Source organism: Plecotus auritus, assembly GCF_963455305.1.
Source record: "Plecotus auritus genome assembly, chromosome: 2".
NCBI classification, from domain to species: Eukaryota; Metazoa; Chordata; class Mammalia; order Chiroptera; family Vespertilionidae; genus Plecotus; species Plecotus auritus.
In genome coordinates, this window is record NC_137771.1 from 120,514,847 (window position 1) to 120,533,375 (window position 18,529).

The following is an 18,529-nucleotide window of genomic DNA, read 5'->3' on the forward strand; positions in this document are numbered from 1 at the left end:
TCTAGTATTTTTATGGTTTCCTGTCTTATGTTTAAGTCCTTTATCCATTTTCAGTTTATTTTTGTGTATGGTGTAAGTTGGTGGTCTAGTTTCATTTTTTTGCCTGTATCTGTCCAATTTTCCCAACACCATTTATTCAAGAGACTGTTTTGACTCCATTGTATGTTCATGCCTCCTTTGTCAAATATTAACTGAGCATAGTGATTTGGGTCGATTTCTGGGTTCTCTATTCTATTCCACTGGTCTATATGTCTGTTCTTATGCTAGTACCAGGCTGTTTTGAGAACAGTGGCTTTGTAATACAGCTTGATATCTGGTATTGAGATCCCACCTACTTTGTTCTTCTTTCTCAGGATTGCTGCAGCTATTCGGGGTCTTTTTTTATTCCAGATGAATTTTTGGAGAGTTCTTTCTAGGTCTGTGAAATATGCCATTGTTATTTTAATGGGGAGTGCATTGAATCTATATTTTGCTTTGGGTAGTATGGACATTTTAATGATGTTGATGCTACCAATCCATGAACATGGTATGTTCTTCCATCTGTTTATGTCTTCTTCTATCTCATTTTTCAGTGTCCTGTAGTTTTCCGTGTATAGGTCTTTTACCTCCTTAGTTAAGTTTATTCCTAGGTATCTTAACTTTTTTGGTGTGATGGTAAATGGGGTTGATTTTTTAGTCTCTCTTTCTGTAAGTTCACTATTGATGTATAGAAATTCCATAGATTTCTTGGCGTTCATTTTGTATCCTGCTACATTGCCGAATTCATTTATTAAGTCTAATAATTTTTTGATGGAGTCTTCAGGGTTTTTATGTACAATATCAAGTCCTCTGCGAATACGGATGCCTTTTTTTCCAATTTGGATGACTTTTATTTCTTCTTCTTGTGTAATCACTAATACTTTCAGCACTATGTCGAACAGGAGTGGTGAGAGTGGACATCCCTGCCTTGTTCCTGTTCTTAGGGGCAATGGTTTTAGTTTTTGCCCATTGAGTATGATGTTGGCTGTGGGATTGTCATATATGGCTTTTATTATGTTGAGGTATGATCTTTCTATTCCCACCTTGCTGAGAGTTTTTATCAAAAATGGGTGTTGGATTTTGTCAAATGCTTTTTCTGCATCAATTGATATGACTATGTGATTTTTATCTCTCAATTTGTTTATGTGATGTATCACGTTTATTGATTTGTGGATATTGTACCATTCTTGCATCCCTGGGATAAATCCTACTTGGTCATGGTGTACGATCTTTCTGATGTACTGCTGGATTCGATTTGCTAGAATTTTGTTGAGGATTTTGGCATCTATGTTTATGAGGGATATTGGCCTATAATTCTCTTTCATTGTGTTGTCTTTATCTGGTTTTGGTATTAGGGTGATGCTGGCTTCATAGAATGAGTTTGGAAGTGTTCCTTCCTCTTGAAATTTTTGGAATAGTCTGAGGAGGATAGGTTTTAGTTCTTCCTTGAATGTTTGGTAAAATTCCCCTGTGAAGCCATCTGGCCCCGGGCTTTTGTTTGCTGGAAGCTTTTTGATGACTGCTTCAATTTCTTCCATAGTTATTGGACTATTGAGATGTTTAGATTCTTCCTAATTGAGTTTTGGAAGGTTGTATTTTTCTAGGAATATGTCCATTTCCTCCAGGTTGTCCAGTTTGTTGGAACAGAGTTGTTCATAATATTTTTTAACAATCCTTTGTATTTCTATAGGGTCTGTTGTTATTTCTCCTCTTTCATTTCTGATTTTGTTTATTTGGGTCCTCTCTCTTTACTTCTTGATGAGCCTGGCTAGAGGTTCATCAATCTTGTATATCCTTTCAAAGAACCAGCTCTTGTTTTTGTTGATCTTTTGTACTGTTGTTTTTTTTTGTCTCTATGTTGTTTATCTCTGCTCTGATCTTTATTATTTCCTTTCTTCACTTACACTGGGCTTTTCTTGTTTCTCTCTTTCTAACTCCTTGAGTTGTAGGCTTAGGTAATTTATTACCATTGTTTCTTTTTTTTTAATTTAGTAAATCTTTATTGTTCAGATTATTACAGTTGTTCCTCTTTTTCCTCCCCATAGCTCCCCTCCACCAGGTTCCCACCCTACCCCATGCCCTTCCCCCGCCCCCACTGTCTTCATCCATAGGTGTATGATTTTTGTCCAGTCTCTTCCCAGGGGGTGTGGGAAGAGACTGGACAAAAATTGTACACCTATGGATGAGGACAGTGGGTGGGGGGGGTAAGGGCAGAGGGTGGGGTGGGAACTTGGTGGAGGGGAGCTATGGGGAGGAAAAAGAGGAACAACTATAATAATCTGTACAATAAAGATTTATTAAAATAAAAAAGACAGCCACATACTCAGTTGCCAGCCCTTTCCGCACCTGCATCTCCGTACCTCTGCACTTTGCTTCCGCAGCTCCTCTGAGTCTCAGTGTGCTTTTCTTTCCTTCTAGTTGTAGAATTTCCAATCAGCCAGCCTTCCTGTGGTTCTGGATGATGTCTGTTTTGTCTTTTAGTTGTAGTTTTGAAGTGTTTATGTGAGGCAGCAAGTTTAGGTGTTTACCTACGCCACCATCTTGGTTTTCTCTACCATTGTTTCTTGTTTTTTGCAGTAGGCTTGTAGAGCTATGAACTTCCCTCTCAAGACTGCTTTCTCTGTGTCCCATAGATTTTGGATTGTTGTGTTTTCATTGTCATTTGTTGCCATGATGTTTTTTATTTCTTTTTTGATCTCTCTGGTAATCCAGTCATTGTTTTGTGTGTTTTTTTAATATATTTTATTGATTTTTTACAGAGAAGAAGGGAGAAGATAGTTAGAAACATCAATAAGAGAGAAACATCTATCAGCTGCCTCCTGCACACCCCCCACTGGGAATGTGCCTGCAACCAAGGTACATGCCCTTGCCCGGAATTGAACCTGGGACCCCCCACCCCCAGTCCGAAGGCCAATGCTCTATCCACTGAGCCAAACCAGTCAGGGCCAGTCATTGTTTAATAGCATGCTATTTAGTCTCCAGGTGTTTGATTTTTTGGGATTGTTTTTATTGTAGTTGATTTCCAGTTTTATGCCATTGTGATCTGAGAAGATGCTTGATATGATTTCTATCTTCTTGAATTTGAAGAGACTTTGCCTGTGACCCAATATATGGTCTATCTTTGAAAATGACCCATGTGCACTTGAGGAGAATGTATATTCTGTGGCTTTAGGGTGAAATGTTCTGAAGATGTCAATTAATTCCATCTGATCTAGTGAGTCATTTAGGATTGATGTTTCTTTGCTGATTTTTGTTTAGAGGGTTTGTCTAATTGTCATAGTGGAGTATTAACGTCTCCTACTATAATTGTATTGCTGTCAATCTCTCCCTTGATATCCTCCAGAAGTTTTTTTTATGTATTTGGGTGCTCCTGTATTGGGTGTGTATATGTTTACCAGAGTTATTTCTTCTTGTTAGATTGCTCCCTTTAGTATTATGAAGTGGCCTTCCTTATCTCTTTTTATGTCCTTCACTTTGAGATCTAATTTGTCAGATATAAGTATTGCTACCCCAGCTTTTTTTTCATTTCCATTCACCTGAAAAACCTTTTTTCATCCCTTCACCATCAGTCTGTGTGTGTCTTTTTTTCTGAAGTGGGTTTCCTATAGACAGCAGATATATGGGTCATATTTTCTTATCCACTCAGTTACCCTATGTCTTTTGATTGGGGCATTTAATCCATTTACATTTAAAGTTATTATTGATAGGTATTTGTTTGTCGCCATTTTTATTCTTTACCCCTGTGTTCCTTCTTCGCTTCCTATTTCTTTTTTTTCTTTTTTTTTTTTTTTTACAACATACCCTTTAGCATTTCTTGCATTGCTGGTTTGGTGGTAATAAACTCCCTTAGTCATTTTTTGTCTATGAAGCTCCTGATTTCACCTTCAATTTTGATTGATAGCCTTGCTGGTTACAATATTCTTGGATTCAGACCCTTCCTTTGCATGACTTTATATATTTCATTCCATTTCCTTCTGGCCTGATGTGTTTCTGTTGAGAAATCAATCACTAGTCTGATGGGGGATCCTTTGTAGGTAACTTTCTGTCTCTCTCTGGCTGCTTTTAAGATTCTTACTTTGCCATTGGTCTTTGCCAATTTAATTATAATGTGCCTTGGCGTCGGTCTTTTGGGGTTCATTTTGTTTGGGACTCTGTGAGCTTCTTGGATTTGTGTGAGTTTTTTCTTCCCTATATCAGGGAACTTTTCTGTCATTATTTCTTGAAACAGGTTTTCTATTCCTTGTTCAGTTTCCTCTCCTTCTGGCACCCCTATTATGTGGATGTTGTTTCATTTAGTAGTGTCCCAAAGTTCCCTTAGGCTCTCCTCTTATTTTTTTTTTTTCTAGATGCTGCTCTGCTTGGGTATTTTTTCCTACCTTGTCTTCTAGCTCGCTGATACTGTTCTCTGCTTCTTCTAGTCTACTGTTGATGCTTTCTATTGAGTTCTTTATAGCAGCGATGTCATTTTTCATTTCTTCTTGGTTCTTCTTCATTTCCTCTTGGTTCTTACACATATTGTTGAATTTGTCTTCCATTCTTTTCAGCCACCTTATGACTATTTCTCTGAATTCTTTCTCTGACAGGTTGCTTGCCTCCATTTCGTTTACTTTCTTTTCTGGTGATGCCTCCTTTTCTTTCATATGCAGGCTGTTTCTTTGTCTCCCCATGATCTCTCTTCTCCTGGTGTTTGGTTATGTAGTTCTCTCTCTCCTGCATTGGTTTAAAGGCACAAAATACAACACAACAAGGCACAACACACAAGGCACTGAACACAAATGTATTCACGATACTAATAACCCCAAATAAAGGTGACCACCAGAGAAAAGAGAATTATGGGATAAGAAAGAGAAGGAAAAAAAACTAGTGTAAAAATGAAATTGAGAAAAGGAAAAAAAAGTAAGGGAGAAAAGAAAGAGAATAAAAAAGAAGAGGGGAAAAAACTATTTATATGGGGAGAAATCTCCAATAGAACAGCCACTAATCCCAACAAATGCAAGCAACAAATACCTAGAGATGAATGCAAACTACAAACAACAACTAATATCAAGTGAGGTGAGGAAAAACAGAAGCAAAAAACAAACTAAAATAAAACAAAAAGAAAAAGTGAAACAATCTCACAAACAAGCATAAAAAAACCAATATAATCAACAATCAAGCAAACAACAACAAAAAGACAGAGTGAAAAAAATTTGGGTCATGAAGAAAGAGAAGAGAGAGGTGTGTATGGACTTAGAGCAGGGGATTGGAAATTAGATATATAAGTAGGATGAATTTTTAACAGGGGTAAAAGAAGGAATAGGGAAAATCAAAAGCAGGTATAGGTTAAGAGAAACAGGACAACAAAAGGGGAAAAGTGAGGAAGAGAGTGTTGGCATAAAGGTAAAGTTGAGATAGAGTAAAATGATGCTTAAGGAAAGATGAAAATAGAATGTAGAACACTAATCACAAAATAAAATAAAGAGAAAATAAAATGACACTTTAAAAAAGTTAAAATAGTAGTAGTAATAATACTGATTAAAAATGAAAATGTAATAATTAAGAAGATAAAATCAAGTGAGGAAAAAAGAAAAAAAATAGTTTCTTAAGTAAAAGATGAAAAAAATAAATAAAAATAAAAATGTGCAGTAGTGAAGGTCACTCACTTCCTCTACTCTTCTGTTTGGCACACCTGTTTCCTAGTCAGGACAGTATTGAAGTTCCCTGCGTTCCACTACTCCTCCGTGTTGTAAGCCACAGTCCTGATTTTCCAGCAGGCAGTACTTTTGTATTTCTTATACTCCTTTATATGTGTTTACACAAGAGTCAATTTGTGTTTCAATCCCTGGGTGGCAGTGTTTCTGGATTGACTTCCGGGTCTATAAGTCCTATCTAGCTAGTGCTTATATTTTGTTTTCCCTGTCTCACTTAATACTGGTTTGGGGGAATGGGCTACCCCAGAGCTGGTTCTCTGATCATTATTCCCCGCTCTGATCCCCAGGTTCCACAAAAACAACTTTCCCCTGCAGTCTCTTAGAGTGTCCCCAATTGGGTGATCCTATGTTCTGGGCTTAGTAATCAAAAGCAAGGATTTAAAGAGAAAGAAAAAAGAAAAAAGAGCCAGATTAAGTGCACAAACTCACGGCTTTTACCCTCCGGCGCTGCGCTCAAGTCTGTGCGGTCTTTTTTCCCCCCTGGTTCTAAGCTGCTGGCACACTGTTAAAATTTTTAGGCTGCCCTTTTGCACCCAGTTCAGCTATGGGTTGCTTTTTACAGTTCCCTTCTGTTAGCAGCCCTGCAGATCCCCTTCCACATTCGTGGGTCAAGCTAGCCCCAACTGCTGCAGATTTTTTGGGACACAGACTTCCCCAGATCCTCTAGCTCCCATTGTGCATGTTTCTCTCTCCTGCCTGGATCACAGACCTCACCTTTTCCTAGGCAAAATCTGACCTTTCCTTGAGAAGGTGCAGAGCTCCTCCGAGTCCACGTATTCACATTGCTTGTAGTCTAGTGTTCCTGGGTTTGCAGCTGTTCCCTGGGTGGTGTTGTTGTAGATTCCCAGGATTTTTAGGCTTCTGATAACAGCCTCTCTCCCCTTCAAGATGGCACAGTCTGCACGTCAGAGCCGGTTGCTCCGGGAGGGATTTCAGCAGCAGTGGAGGCTGCCCGGTCAGGGGAACCTCATCTGGCAATCCCCAACAGTCCCTTGGAGTATAGCTGTCCCTCGACTCACAAATAAACACTCCCCGTGCGACCACACACTCTCCTTTCGTTCTCTCATTCATGCACTATCTTACAGTCTGCCTTCCTGCCGGCAGCCATCTTCCTAATTGAGAATCAGAATTGTCTTACCGTAATGATGATCTTTGAATTCATTTGAGTTCTACCCCAAAATGCACATAGTGATGTCTCCTCAGATCAGAAAGCTGAAAGCTCAATTAGGTCTCTCTTCAATTTTGCCAAAACCAAAACTGGAGAAACTCCTACCTTACAAAATGACTCATTACCCATTAATACCAAAGCTGATATTTTCAATTGCCCATTTGTTTGGACCCTGGAGATTTTTATTTCCAGGGCAAGTCCACACATTAAAAACAGATTGGGGAGAAGGGAGAAAGAAGGGCAAAATTTCCTTGTTAGGATAAAAGTACCTATGGAAGTTTAGGCTCTGAAAAGCAATTGCCTAAAAGCTATCCTTGCCTGATTCCCTCTGTGAAGTCATTATTCCCTTCTTTGAAGATTACTAATTTCTTTTTACAATATGCTTATGTAAAACCAAAAAGAGTAGATTTAAAAATATACCTTAACCAAAAAGTAAAGCAGTGCTACATGTGGCAAATATTAGCAGTGAGTGAGGATGAAGCACAGAAAATCTTGCCATGGTGAATACAGCACAGGCTTTGACATCAAGCAAGCACCAATTTGAATTCTAGGGACCTTGCACAGGTCAGTTGCTTTACCACTTTGAGCCTCTGTTTCCTGGTCTGTAAAGTGGCAACACCACCTGATTCCCTTGCTAAATGTAACAACTGTGTCCTAAACCATAAAGATTGAGCAAATACTAAGGTTGCTTCCTACCCCAGAATGCTAAGAAACTGCAGAAGAAAAATACTCATATGTAAGTGCATGAAGTGCCTGCTGGGAAACACAAATGCCGTCTTGTTACACACCTCTCCTGCATGACAACTGCTCCACAGCAGGTGTCTTACCACATAATAGCTATGCACCTTTGATGTTACCACCTGAGATTTATGACACTGCTATCAATATAATAAAAGTGTAATATGCAAATTGTCCCAATGGCTGAACAATGGAATGATCATCTGGACAACCTTCCAGACCACCTCTTGGACGAAGCTGGGGCTGTGAAGGCTGAGACCCTTGCACAAATTTTGTGCACCAGCCCTTTACTGTACTTATAATATACGAATTTGTTCCTCATGGACCTAAGGCTGAAAGAAAAAAGTCTTAAGTGAAAAATAGTCTTGTAGTCCAAGAGCTTTGTGCAAATTAAAAAAGGAAAATAGTTGAACATCCTATATAATAAAAGCCTAGGTGCAACACCCTCAAGCGATGTTGTCACAAGATGGCCTCCGCGACATCGCCCCAATATGGCTGCCACAAGATGGCTGTCACAAGATGGCCATGCACACAGTGGAGGAGGGGCCCGGTGGCTGCTCTGTGCGGTGAGGCCTGGGGGTCCTGCGGCTCTGCTGGCAGGGAAGCAGTTAGGAGCCAGTGGTCCCGGATTGTGAGAGGGATCCCAGATTGCAGGATCAGGCCTAAACAGGCAGTTGGACATCCCCTGAGGGGTCCCAGATTGGGTAGGGTGCAGGCCGGGCCAAGGGACACCCCCCAAAATTTGTGCACCGGGCCTCTAGTATTAACATAAAAATGAATGAATGTAGCCATCAGATTCTAGAAAAATCAGCAGAGAGCTATCAAACAGGATATAATTAAGGATTATTAGAGCATCTAAATCAAGAATACACGAAGATCATGAAGTGTCTGTATTGTTTATGTGCTTCTTTCCTTTGTTATAGTGTTCTTACATAAAAATGGGATTTTTAAAATATTGTGCTAAGACAACACATAACAAGAGAGCTGATATTTTACCACACATAAGGTTTTTACCCCAAGACAGTATTGCAGCTATTAAGCTATGTGATAAAATACCTCAAAAAAGTTTTTAATTTAAGAGTTTGTTTTTAATGTTATATTTTATAACAAAATATAAAATAAAAACATTTTACTTAATCTCACTATACTTTGTTCTTAGTAAAATACAATGATTTAATTTTTCATCCTTATTATTCTTCCTGTTATAAAGATTAAAAATTCAATAAATTAAATTTACATCATTTCTTGCAGTATTAATCTCTTCAGGAGACATTGTTTAGCTGTATCCTTTAATCTAAGCACACATTGTCTGCCTTGAGTTCTTGTTGATATGCAGTCAAAATACATTCTCATTTTCAAAGTGTTCAGAGGTCAGTTAAGTTAGGTAGACATTAAATTAAACAGTTAAAATCTGCCACTATTCAAAAGAATTGACTAGATATGTAATGACACAGCAAAACATCCATGCTCTATTGTCTAAAGAAAAATTGTAGCACAACATCAATAATCATTCTGTTTTTTAAAGGCTATATGTATGGATATTTAAAAATCAGAAAATATCCTCAAAACTGTTAGCAATGGTTATTTGGGGGGTTGAGGCTGAGAATGGAAGTGGGGTGTCAGGTTTTCAAATTTTTATACATATTTTTGTTGAATATATTTACAATGTGCAGACATTATTTGTGTAAGATTTTATTTTTAATTATAGTCAACTAGAGGCCCGTCACAAGAAGATTCCTGCAAGAATAGGGCTTCCTGTGGCCGTCTCCGCCACCCCACCTGCTTCCCTCCCTTCTCCACCGCCCCACCTGCTTCCCTCCTGTCTCCACTGCCCCACTTGCTTCTCCACAGCTTCACTCCCTTCTGCAGTGCTTGGCTTCCTTCTACGCTGTCTTCAGTTTTCACTCTGCACCTGGATATGCAAATTAGTCACCATCTTGGTTGGGTTAATTTGCATACTTGCTCCTGATTGGCTGATGGGTGTGGCTTGTGGGCATAGCGAAGGTGTGGTCAATTTGCATGTTTCTCTTTTATTAGTGTAGATTGGGAATGTAGTTTTAGCAGTAACACAAACAAGTCACTTTTACAAGTGGGGTCTCTACCTCACCAGTGTGTTTGAAACTTGCCTGAAGGAATTTGAGGACATCTACTCGAAGGCCTGCCCCAAATTCTCTGAGTCCAGGGCCTGTCCTGCTGCCAGGAGCAATACTGTGGGCATGCAGGGTTCCCTCCACTAGTGCTTCTCAAGCAGCCAGTGTGCCAGAGCTGAAGTGCTGGGCAGAACTGCAGAGCAAGCATTTCAGGAGAGAATCACAGGCTCAGCTCACTTAAAATGAAAGAAAGTTCATTTCATTCCATTTAGAAATGTTTAGGTGGTTCTTAGCTTCTAAATGTCTGATTTGAATTGCTTATTTCCCAGCCTTAAATTTGTTTTCTCTGCAACAGGGGTTCTGCTCTGTAACAGTCACATTCTACAGACTCTCCAATTTCCATGTTTCTTGGTTAAAGTGTCTCCCAAACTTGTCTGATCACAAGAATCACCAAAGATGTTTGTCATAAATAAATAAAGATTCCAAGTCCCCAGCCCCCCAGCCAGACCTGATTATTTAGGATCTCCAAGGTACTTTAAGTCACCAAGTGATTCTCATGATCAGGTAAGTTTGAAAAATATTGCCTTTCTTAAAGAAATATCTTAACAGAATCTTAAGCCTTTGTAACCAGATGAGTCATGGAATGTTCTAGGCCAGAGGTTCTAGACTCCAGCACTTGGCAGAACCCCCAGGAATGTTTGCTGAGCCATAATTGCTGGGCTGCACCCCACTTTCTGATACAGAGAGTCTGGGGTGGGATAAAAGAATTCGCCTTTTTAACAAATTCTCATAGGTCTCTACTCCTCGAGGATTGCACTTGGAGAACCACTGTTCTAGTCCACATTTTCTCAGATTTTTTTTTTAACCACAAGCTACAATAGGAGAAAGATTTTATATCATTACCTAGTATTCACACATATTCATCTGAAAAGTTTTACAGAATAATACTCAATTCTTACTGTGAGCAATACACTCTAATATTTTATTTCACTCTTTAAAAATACACTAAATTTATCACAAACCAAAAAAAATAAGTTGCAACCAGTAATTTGAAAACACCAAATCTAGCCTAATCTTTGAAAGGTATAGATCTGTAATCACACTTTTTTTTATTGTTGACAGCATTACAGATGTCCCCCACTTCTTACCCTCTTTGCCACCCTCCACCCAAACCCATCCAACCCCAGGCCTTCCCCACACTATTTTCTCTGTCCATTGGTCATTAACGGTATGACATTTTTGAGCATACACTTCCAAAAATTGTACATTTATAAACAATGTAATTGTATTCTGTTGGTCCTAATATCCAATGTTAGTAAAGCTTAATATTTTCCCTTACATTTCAGATGGGTAAAAATATAAGTAAAGGCTCTAACATTTCCTCCAGCTGCGAGTGGCTCATCTTGGCACAGGCTCTAGGGACCACACTCCAGGGATAGGTGCTTCAGGGAATGTGTGCTCCAGGGATATGTGTTCTAGGGACTCATGCTCCAGAGACACATGTTCCAGCATCAAGACTCAGACACCCAGAGACATTCCATGAGTATCTCAAGGTCACACAGCTGCTTACAATGAGGAAATTTTGTTCTTGTTTTAAAACTCTTACAAGTAAATAGGTACTTGTTAAATAAAAAGACAGTGTTAGCTTTTTGGGGGATTTTTGTTCCATATTTTAAAATCTCCAGTTGGTATAAGAACGAGATGTGAATACTGTTGCATTTTTGTCAAAAGACTACCAACTTTCATGTGCTGTAACCTCATAGAAGCCTCACATTACCGATGAGATGGGCTTTCCTGAAACTATGAGTCTAGTTCCAGTACCCTCGTTACTTTCTAGTTACAGAGACAGCTGAGCCCGATAGTTTGCTAGACATTTCATGGGAACAGTAAGACCCTCCCAGAGAAGTTCTGCACACACCTGGGATCTGGCTCCTCATTTCACTGGATCCAGTTCCTGGGAAAGAAGGAGAAGTGAGCTACAGACACAGGGCCATTTCCCCTCTTTGTGGTGAGTTGTAATAACTGAAACTTTGGGATCACTCAAGAGGCAGGAAGCAGGGTCTGCTGTTACCCTGTTCCCCAAAGGGAAATTCTTTGTTCCAATCAAAGAACATCTTCACAGGGCTCTAATTAGGTATGCAGGCATGGGCTGTGCTCTCACATAGACAATAGATTTGATTGGCAATGTATGGCCACTAGAATTATTATAACTTCCAAAGGAATGAAAATCCCTAACTTAAGGGGAGAAACCAAGATGGCAGCACCTAAACTGCTGCCTTACAAAACAATTTTAAAACTACAGCTAAAAGACAGAATAGACATCATCCAGAACCACAGGAAAGCTGGCTGAGTAGAAATTCTACAGCTAGAAGGAAAGAGAGGGGCACACAAAGACTCAGAGGAGCTGCAAAAGGCTGAGGTACAGAGACATGCGCGCAGAGAGGACGGGCGGCTGAGTGCCTGGCTAGCTTTCTCTAGCGGGAGAGAGACGGAAGCTCCCGACTGCACTGACCCCAGTTCCGGGCGAGACCCTGGGGTCCCAGACTCACACGGGGGAGTCTGGACTGTCAGGAAAAGAGAGGAGCACACGGAAACTCAGGGGAGCTGCGAAAGGCAGAGGTCTGGAGGCGAGCGCACAAGTGTGTGCAGAGAGGACTGATTGCTGAGTGTGCCACTGGCTTTCTCTAGCAGGGAGAAGATGGAAGCTCCTACTGCGCTGAACTCCAGTTCCAGGCAAGAAACTGGACTGTCTGGCAGCGGGCAGAACTCGAGGGCAGCTTTCTCTCAGAGGTGCTTGCAGTGATTACCGAGGGACACTGAGACCCAGGGGCCTCATAGGGCAGGGCTGAAGGGAATCCAAGGCTGTCTGCTCATCCCTGAGACTCTGCCCCATCCAAGCTGAGCACAGAGGCTTTTGCAACTTTGCAAGTCTTGTCTCATAAGGCTGTCTCCAGCACAAAAGTTCTCCTGGTGTAGACACAGCTGATCCTCACAGCCAATTGGCCTGGAGGTCAATCCCTCCCAGTGATACCAACAACAATCAAGACTTAACTACAACAAGGCTGTACACACAGTCAACAAAGGGGTGCACCAAGAGTGTCCACTTCAGGTAACTGGGGAGGCTGAGCCACTAGGCCATATAGGACACCTAGCACACAAAGCTACTCTACCAACTCAGGGAAGCAGCGAAAATGCGGAGACAAAGAAACAGATCACAAACGAAAGAAATGGAGAAAAGCAAACAATTGGATATAGAGTTCAAAACCACGGTTATAAGGTTTTTCAAGGATTTCCTAGAAAAGGCCAATAAATTTAGCGAGACCCTCGAGGATATGAAAAAGGACCAACTAGAAATTAAACATACACTGACTGAAATAAAAATTATTATACAGAGACCTAACAGCAGACTAGAGGAATGCAAGAATCAAGTCAAAGACTTGAAATACAAAGAAGCAAAAAACACTCAACTGGAAAAGAAAAAAGAATCCAAAAATTTGAAGATAGTGTAAGGAGCCTCTGGGACAACCTCAAGCGTACCAACATCAGAATTATGGGGGTGCCAGAAGAAGAGAGAGAGCAAGATACTGAAAACCTATTTGAAGAAATAATGACTGAAAACTTACCCCACCTGGTGAAAGAAATAGACTTACAAGTCCAGGAAGTGCACAGAACCCCAAACAAAAGGAATCCAAAAAGGACCACACCAAGACACATCATAATTAAAATGCCAAGAGCAAAAGACAAAGAGAGAATCTTAAAAGCAGCAAGAGAAAAACAGTTAATTACCGACAAGGGAGCACCCATATGATTGTCAGCTGATTTCTCAACAGAAACTATGCAGGCCAGATGGAAGTGGCAAGAAATATTCAAAGTGATGAATAGCAAGAACCTACAACCAAGATTACTCTACCCAGCAAAGCTATCATTCAGAATTGAAGGTCAGATAAAGAGCTTCACAGATAAGAAAAAGCTAAAGGAGTTCATCAATACCAAACCAGTATTATATGAAATGCTGAAAGGTACTCTTTAAGAAGAGGAAGAAGAAGAAAAAGGTAAAGATAAAAATTACGAACTACAAATACATATATATCAACAAGTGAAATTAAAAATCAAGTGAATAAAAAAATCTGAGGAACAGAATAAACTGGTGAATATAATAGAATCAGGGGCATAGAAAGGGAGTGGACTGACAATTCTCAGGGGGAAAGGGGTGTGGGGGGTGCGGGAAGAGACTGGACAAAAATTGTACACCTATGGATGAGGACAGTGCCAGGGAGGTAAGGTCAGAGGGTGGGGTTGGAACCGGGTGGAGGGGACCTAGGGGGTATGGGGGGGGGGAGAGGAACAATTGTAATAATCTGAACAATAAAGATTTATTAAATTTTTAAAAAAAGAAAATCCCTAACTTAAAAAAAATAAACATAAGGCTTCCTGGCTGTTTCTGAATAATAAATAGCTCATCCACAAAACAATCACTTGTAAAGTTACAAAGAGGGGACTTGAAAAACTCAAGTGATTTCTTTATATAGGGTGAGAAATTTTTCACGTGTAAGGAAAAGGAAATTTTTGCTTTAAATTAAACTTTGAAGTTTGCAAATAAAAGCAGACCCAATTCCCAGTCCAGAAAGGGGATGCTTGGAGGTTAGTCAGCCTTTGAAAGAGCTCTGTGGGGCTGCTCACCCATATCCCCTTGGTGCACAGGGACAAGAAGGATCAAATGGTGCTGACCCCAGGACAGACAGTCTCCTCAGTACCCCCAGCTTAGCCTTCCCCACACCCTATGTTTCACTCTGTGTAGGCCTGTCTGTGTCTGCTTTTCTTCCTTCCTCTTTTTTTTCATCTCACCCATCTTCTAACTGGCAATAATGTAACATGAAAATATGTTTACTTTTGTTAAACTTATTAAAAATAGAGGTTTCCCAATTTCAAATCATTCATTGATTTGAACACATTATGGTTCCCTTTGAAAATTGTGTTTGTTTTGAATTGGTATGTGTCTTTGATTTAGGTGGTTTTATTCCCTGAGAGGTCAGTGGCTCACTCACAAGACAAGAGTAATTCTCTGTGCCCCTGACTTAGCTTAAGAAATAGTTCAGTTAAGGAAAAAGAGCCCTAGCTAGTTTGGCTCAGTGGATAGAGTGTTGGCCTGTGCACTGAAAGGTCCTGGGTTCGGTTCCAGTCAAGGGCATATGCCTGTTGCTGGCTCAATCCCCAGGTGTTCAGGAGGCAGACAATCAATAATTCTCTCTCATCATTGATGTTTCTATCTCTCTTTCCCTCTGAAATGAATAAAAATATACTTTAAAAAAAAAAAAAAAAAAGGCAAGACATACAGGGAATACATTAATTAGTTTTATTTGATCTCCACCTGGTGGCTGGAAATCAGAACACAAGCCCTTAATGGAACTGGAAAAAAGACTCATTTCAGTTCCTCTGCAGAAACAGAATCCACAAATAATGAGGGTACACTGTGTTTCTTTAATGTCAGTATCCCTGCTGGACTGTAAGCCACACGAGGGCAGGGCCTGTGGATCTGCCTGTTCACTGCTGTTTCTTCAGGGCACAGTGCCTTGCCTGTAGTCTACAACAAATGTACAGTGAACGAACAAATTGACACAAGGCACTTTACACAGTTCCATTTCTAATGTCTTTCCTATGTTACAGTTCTTTTAATATACCATAATTATACTTTACATATATTTTTCATATTTAATATTACAGAGAAATCAGGATGAGTCATACAACCTGACTGTGTCCTGTGTTCAGTCTTCCAGGCAGCAGCTGTGGCATCGCTGTGCCTATGCCTTCATGAACTTGGCCATGACTGTCCATATTCTCTTCTGTTGAACTGTTTCATTGTCCTATTGGATGTGTTAAGCTTTAATTCCCTTTAAAATGTCTTCAAGTGCTTACAGCTCTTTTTGAATTTGTCCAGCAGGTAGGTCTTCTGGCTTTTACAGGAAGGCCCTAAAAAAAATAATAAAACATCTTCAAAATTTTTACACTGTGATACACCCATTGAAGCAAAAAGTCATTGTATGCAAAGAAAGGCCCAGTAGTAAAGATGTGGGATTTAAATTTTATATTTGTAAAGTAAATATTTGTTGTTGGAGAAATTACTGTAACTGTTTTTGTTTTTTTGCAAAGCATTAATCAAGTGCTTTAGAATACCTAAAAAAGGAAGATGCACATGAGCACATGAAGAGGAGTCCCATTTAGTTAAAGAGATATATGTAAAAGATTGCCTGTCACCTTTCTACTCAACGAATGGTGTGTGACCAGGAGTATCAGCATTATCTGGGAGTTTATTAGAAATGTAGAATTTTAGCCCCACCCTAGACCTACTGAATCAGAATCTGCCTTTTAACCGGACTCCAAAGTGATTTATGTGCCCAGTCGAGCTTGAGAAGCACTAGTATATCACATGCCAAGAAATGCACCTGAATGAACTTGGCAATTTTGCCAAATCCCTCAGAACAGATGAAAGAATTGTCAAAGTAATGAGAGATTACTGTATAAGGACTTTGCTGAGGCACTGTGTCATAGATTAATTGGCAGCATTCTTTTTTTTATTCTTTAAATTCTTTATTTCATACATCCATTTCAGCAATATTGTAATAGGTTTCTCATACATGCACTCACTCTTTTTATAGGTTTAAAATGTGAAATGGTGAATGAATGTTACAAATTATAATCAAAATGTATAACCAAGTACTTTTAGAATAAGATAATAGATTTAAGAATTATGTTAAGTTTCTAGTGCAAATATAACACAAGAGTAAAGGACATTGGTGATGTTAAGATTCAGTATAGGTTTCCCCCTCTTAATTTCTCTGCTCCCTCTCACTTAAAATCTTAAAAAGTTTTCATTATAAATTGGAAATACAGAATTCTTAGAAAATAATAGGGTGATGAGTTGTATGATTCTCCTTACAGGTACAATCTAGTCTTCAGAAATCTGTAAGCCATTGACAAACTAACTCCATATCCAACAAAAAAAAGCCAAAGCACAAATTGGCTGGAGAAGGGGTAACAAATATGATAATGTGTGGTAGATCCGTGCTCCAACAAAGAGTCTGAAGTGCAGGATAGCTGTAGAGAGATCTGGGCCACTTAAGGAATAGAGAAGGCCAATCGAAGAAATGGCACAATATTTTCTAGGTCATTCAGGTGGGCCCTTCATACATGTTCTACTCTGTCATCAACCCGAAGGTACTTCTTGGCATTTTCTCCTTTGCTGAAGCTTGCACAGTCTTCCGGGTTGGCAAAAACCTTTCTTGTTATTCTATAGAATGCAGTTGCAGTACTCATAAACATGATTTTTGAAAGAACAATCATCGTGTAAGGAGGCAAATGCCACGAATACTTCATTTTCCATTAGCTGGGCAAGGTCAACCATTTTTTCAACTTTGATCATGGATCCTGTGGATCGCAGCAGGAGTGAGGCAGCAAACCTGTCCCGGCAGGCGGATGGTTGAACTCGGAAGCATTCTTTTTTATTTTATTTTATTTTATTTTATTTTATTTTAATAAATCTTTATTCAGATTATTACAATTGTTTCTCTTCCCCCCGCCCCATAACTCCCCTCCACCCAGTTCCCACCCCACCTTCTGCCCTTACCTACCCACCACTGTCCTCATCCATAGGTGTATGATTTTTGTCCAGTCTCTTCATGAACTCCCCATACCCATTTCCCCCTGAGAATTATCAGTCCACTCCTTTTCTATGCCCCTGATTCTATTATATTCACCAGATTATTCTGTTCCTCATGTTTTTAATTCACTTGATTTTTAGGTTCACTTGTTGATAGATATGTATTTGTTGTTCATAATTTTTCTCTTTACTTTTTTCTTCTTCCTCTTCTTTAAGAATACCTTTCAGCATTTCATATAATCCTGGTTTGGTGGTGATGAACTCCTTTAGCTTTTTCTTATCTGTGAAGCTCTGATGTTGGTACGCTTGAAGTTGTCCCAGAGTCTTCTTACACTATCTTCAACTTTTTGGATTTTTTTTTTTTTTTGCTTTTTGCTTTTTCGGTTGAGTGTTTTTTGCTTCTTTGTATTTTAATTCTTTGACTTGATTTTTGTGTTCCTCTAGTCTGTTTTTGGGTCTCTGTATAATATTTTTTATTTCAGTCAGTGTATGTTTAATTTCTAGTTGGTCCTTTTTCATATCTTCGAGGGTCTCATTATATTTATCGGCCTTTTCTAGGATATTCTTGAAAAGCCTTATAACCGTGGTTTTGAATTCTATATCCAGTCGTTTGTTTTCCTCCATTTCTTTCGTTTGTGATCTGATTCTTTGATGCCGCATTTTCACTGCTTCCCTGAGTTAGTAAGGTAGATTTGTGTGCTAGGTTTCCAATATGGCCCAGTGGGTCTGCCTCCCCAGTTAACCTGAGGTGGACACTCTTGGTGCACCCCTTTGTGGACTGTGTGTACAGCCTTGTTGTAATTAAGTCTTGATTGTTGTTGGTATCACTGGGAAGAAGTGACCTCCAGGCCAGTTGGCTATAAGGATCAGCTGTGTCTATGCTGGGAGAAGTTCGGTGCTGGAGACAGCCTTATAGGATTAGACTTGCCAAATTGCAGTAGCCTCTGTGCTCAGCTTGGATGGGGTGGAGTCTCAGTCTTGGCTTCCCGTCAGCCTTGCCCTTGCGCGCACGTGCGCGCCTTCAGACCTCTGCCTTCCCCGGCTCCCGAGTCCTCACCCGAGAGTCCAGACTCCCCCCACAAGAGCGTGGGTCCCCAGGGGCTCGCCTGGAACTGGGGTTCACTGCAGTCAGAACTGGGGCTCAGTGCAGTCAGGAGCCTCTGACTCCCTT

At 39.9% G+C, this 18,529-nt stretch overlaps 1 pseudogene across 1 annotated transcript; it reads right to left on the reverse strand.

The window, feature by feature from the left end:
• Positions 1-16,634: 16,634 nt before the first annotated feature.
• Positions 16,635-17,121, reverse strand: LOC308241851 (microsomal glutathione S-transferase 1-like; annotated as a pseudogene). The gene has a single exon. The product of its transcript is annotated as a microsomal glutathione S-transferase 1-like (transcript).
• Between the last annotated feature and the right edge of the window lie 1,408 nt (positions 17,122-18,529).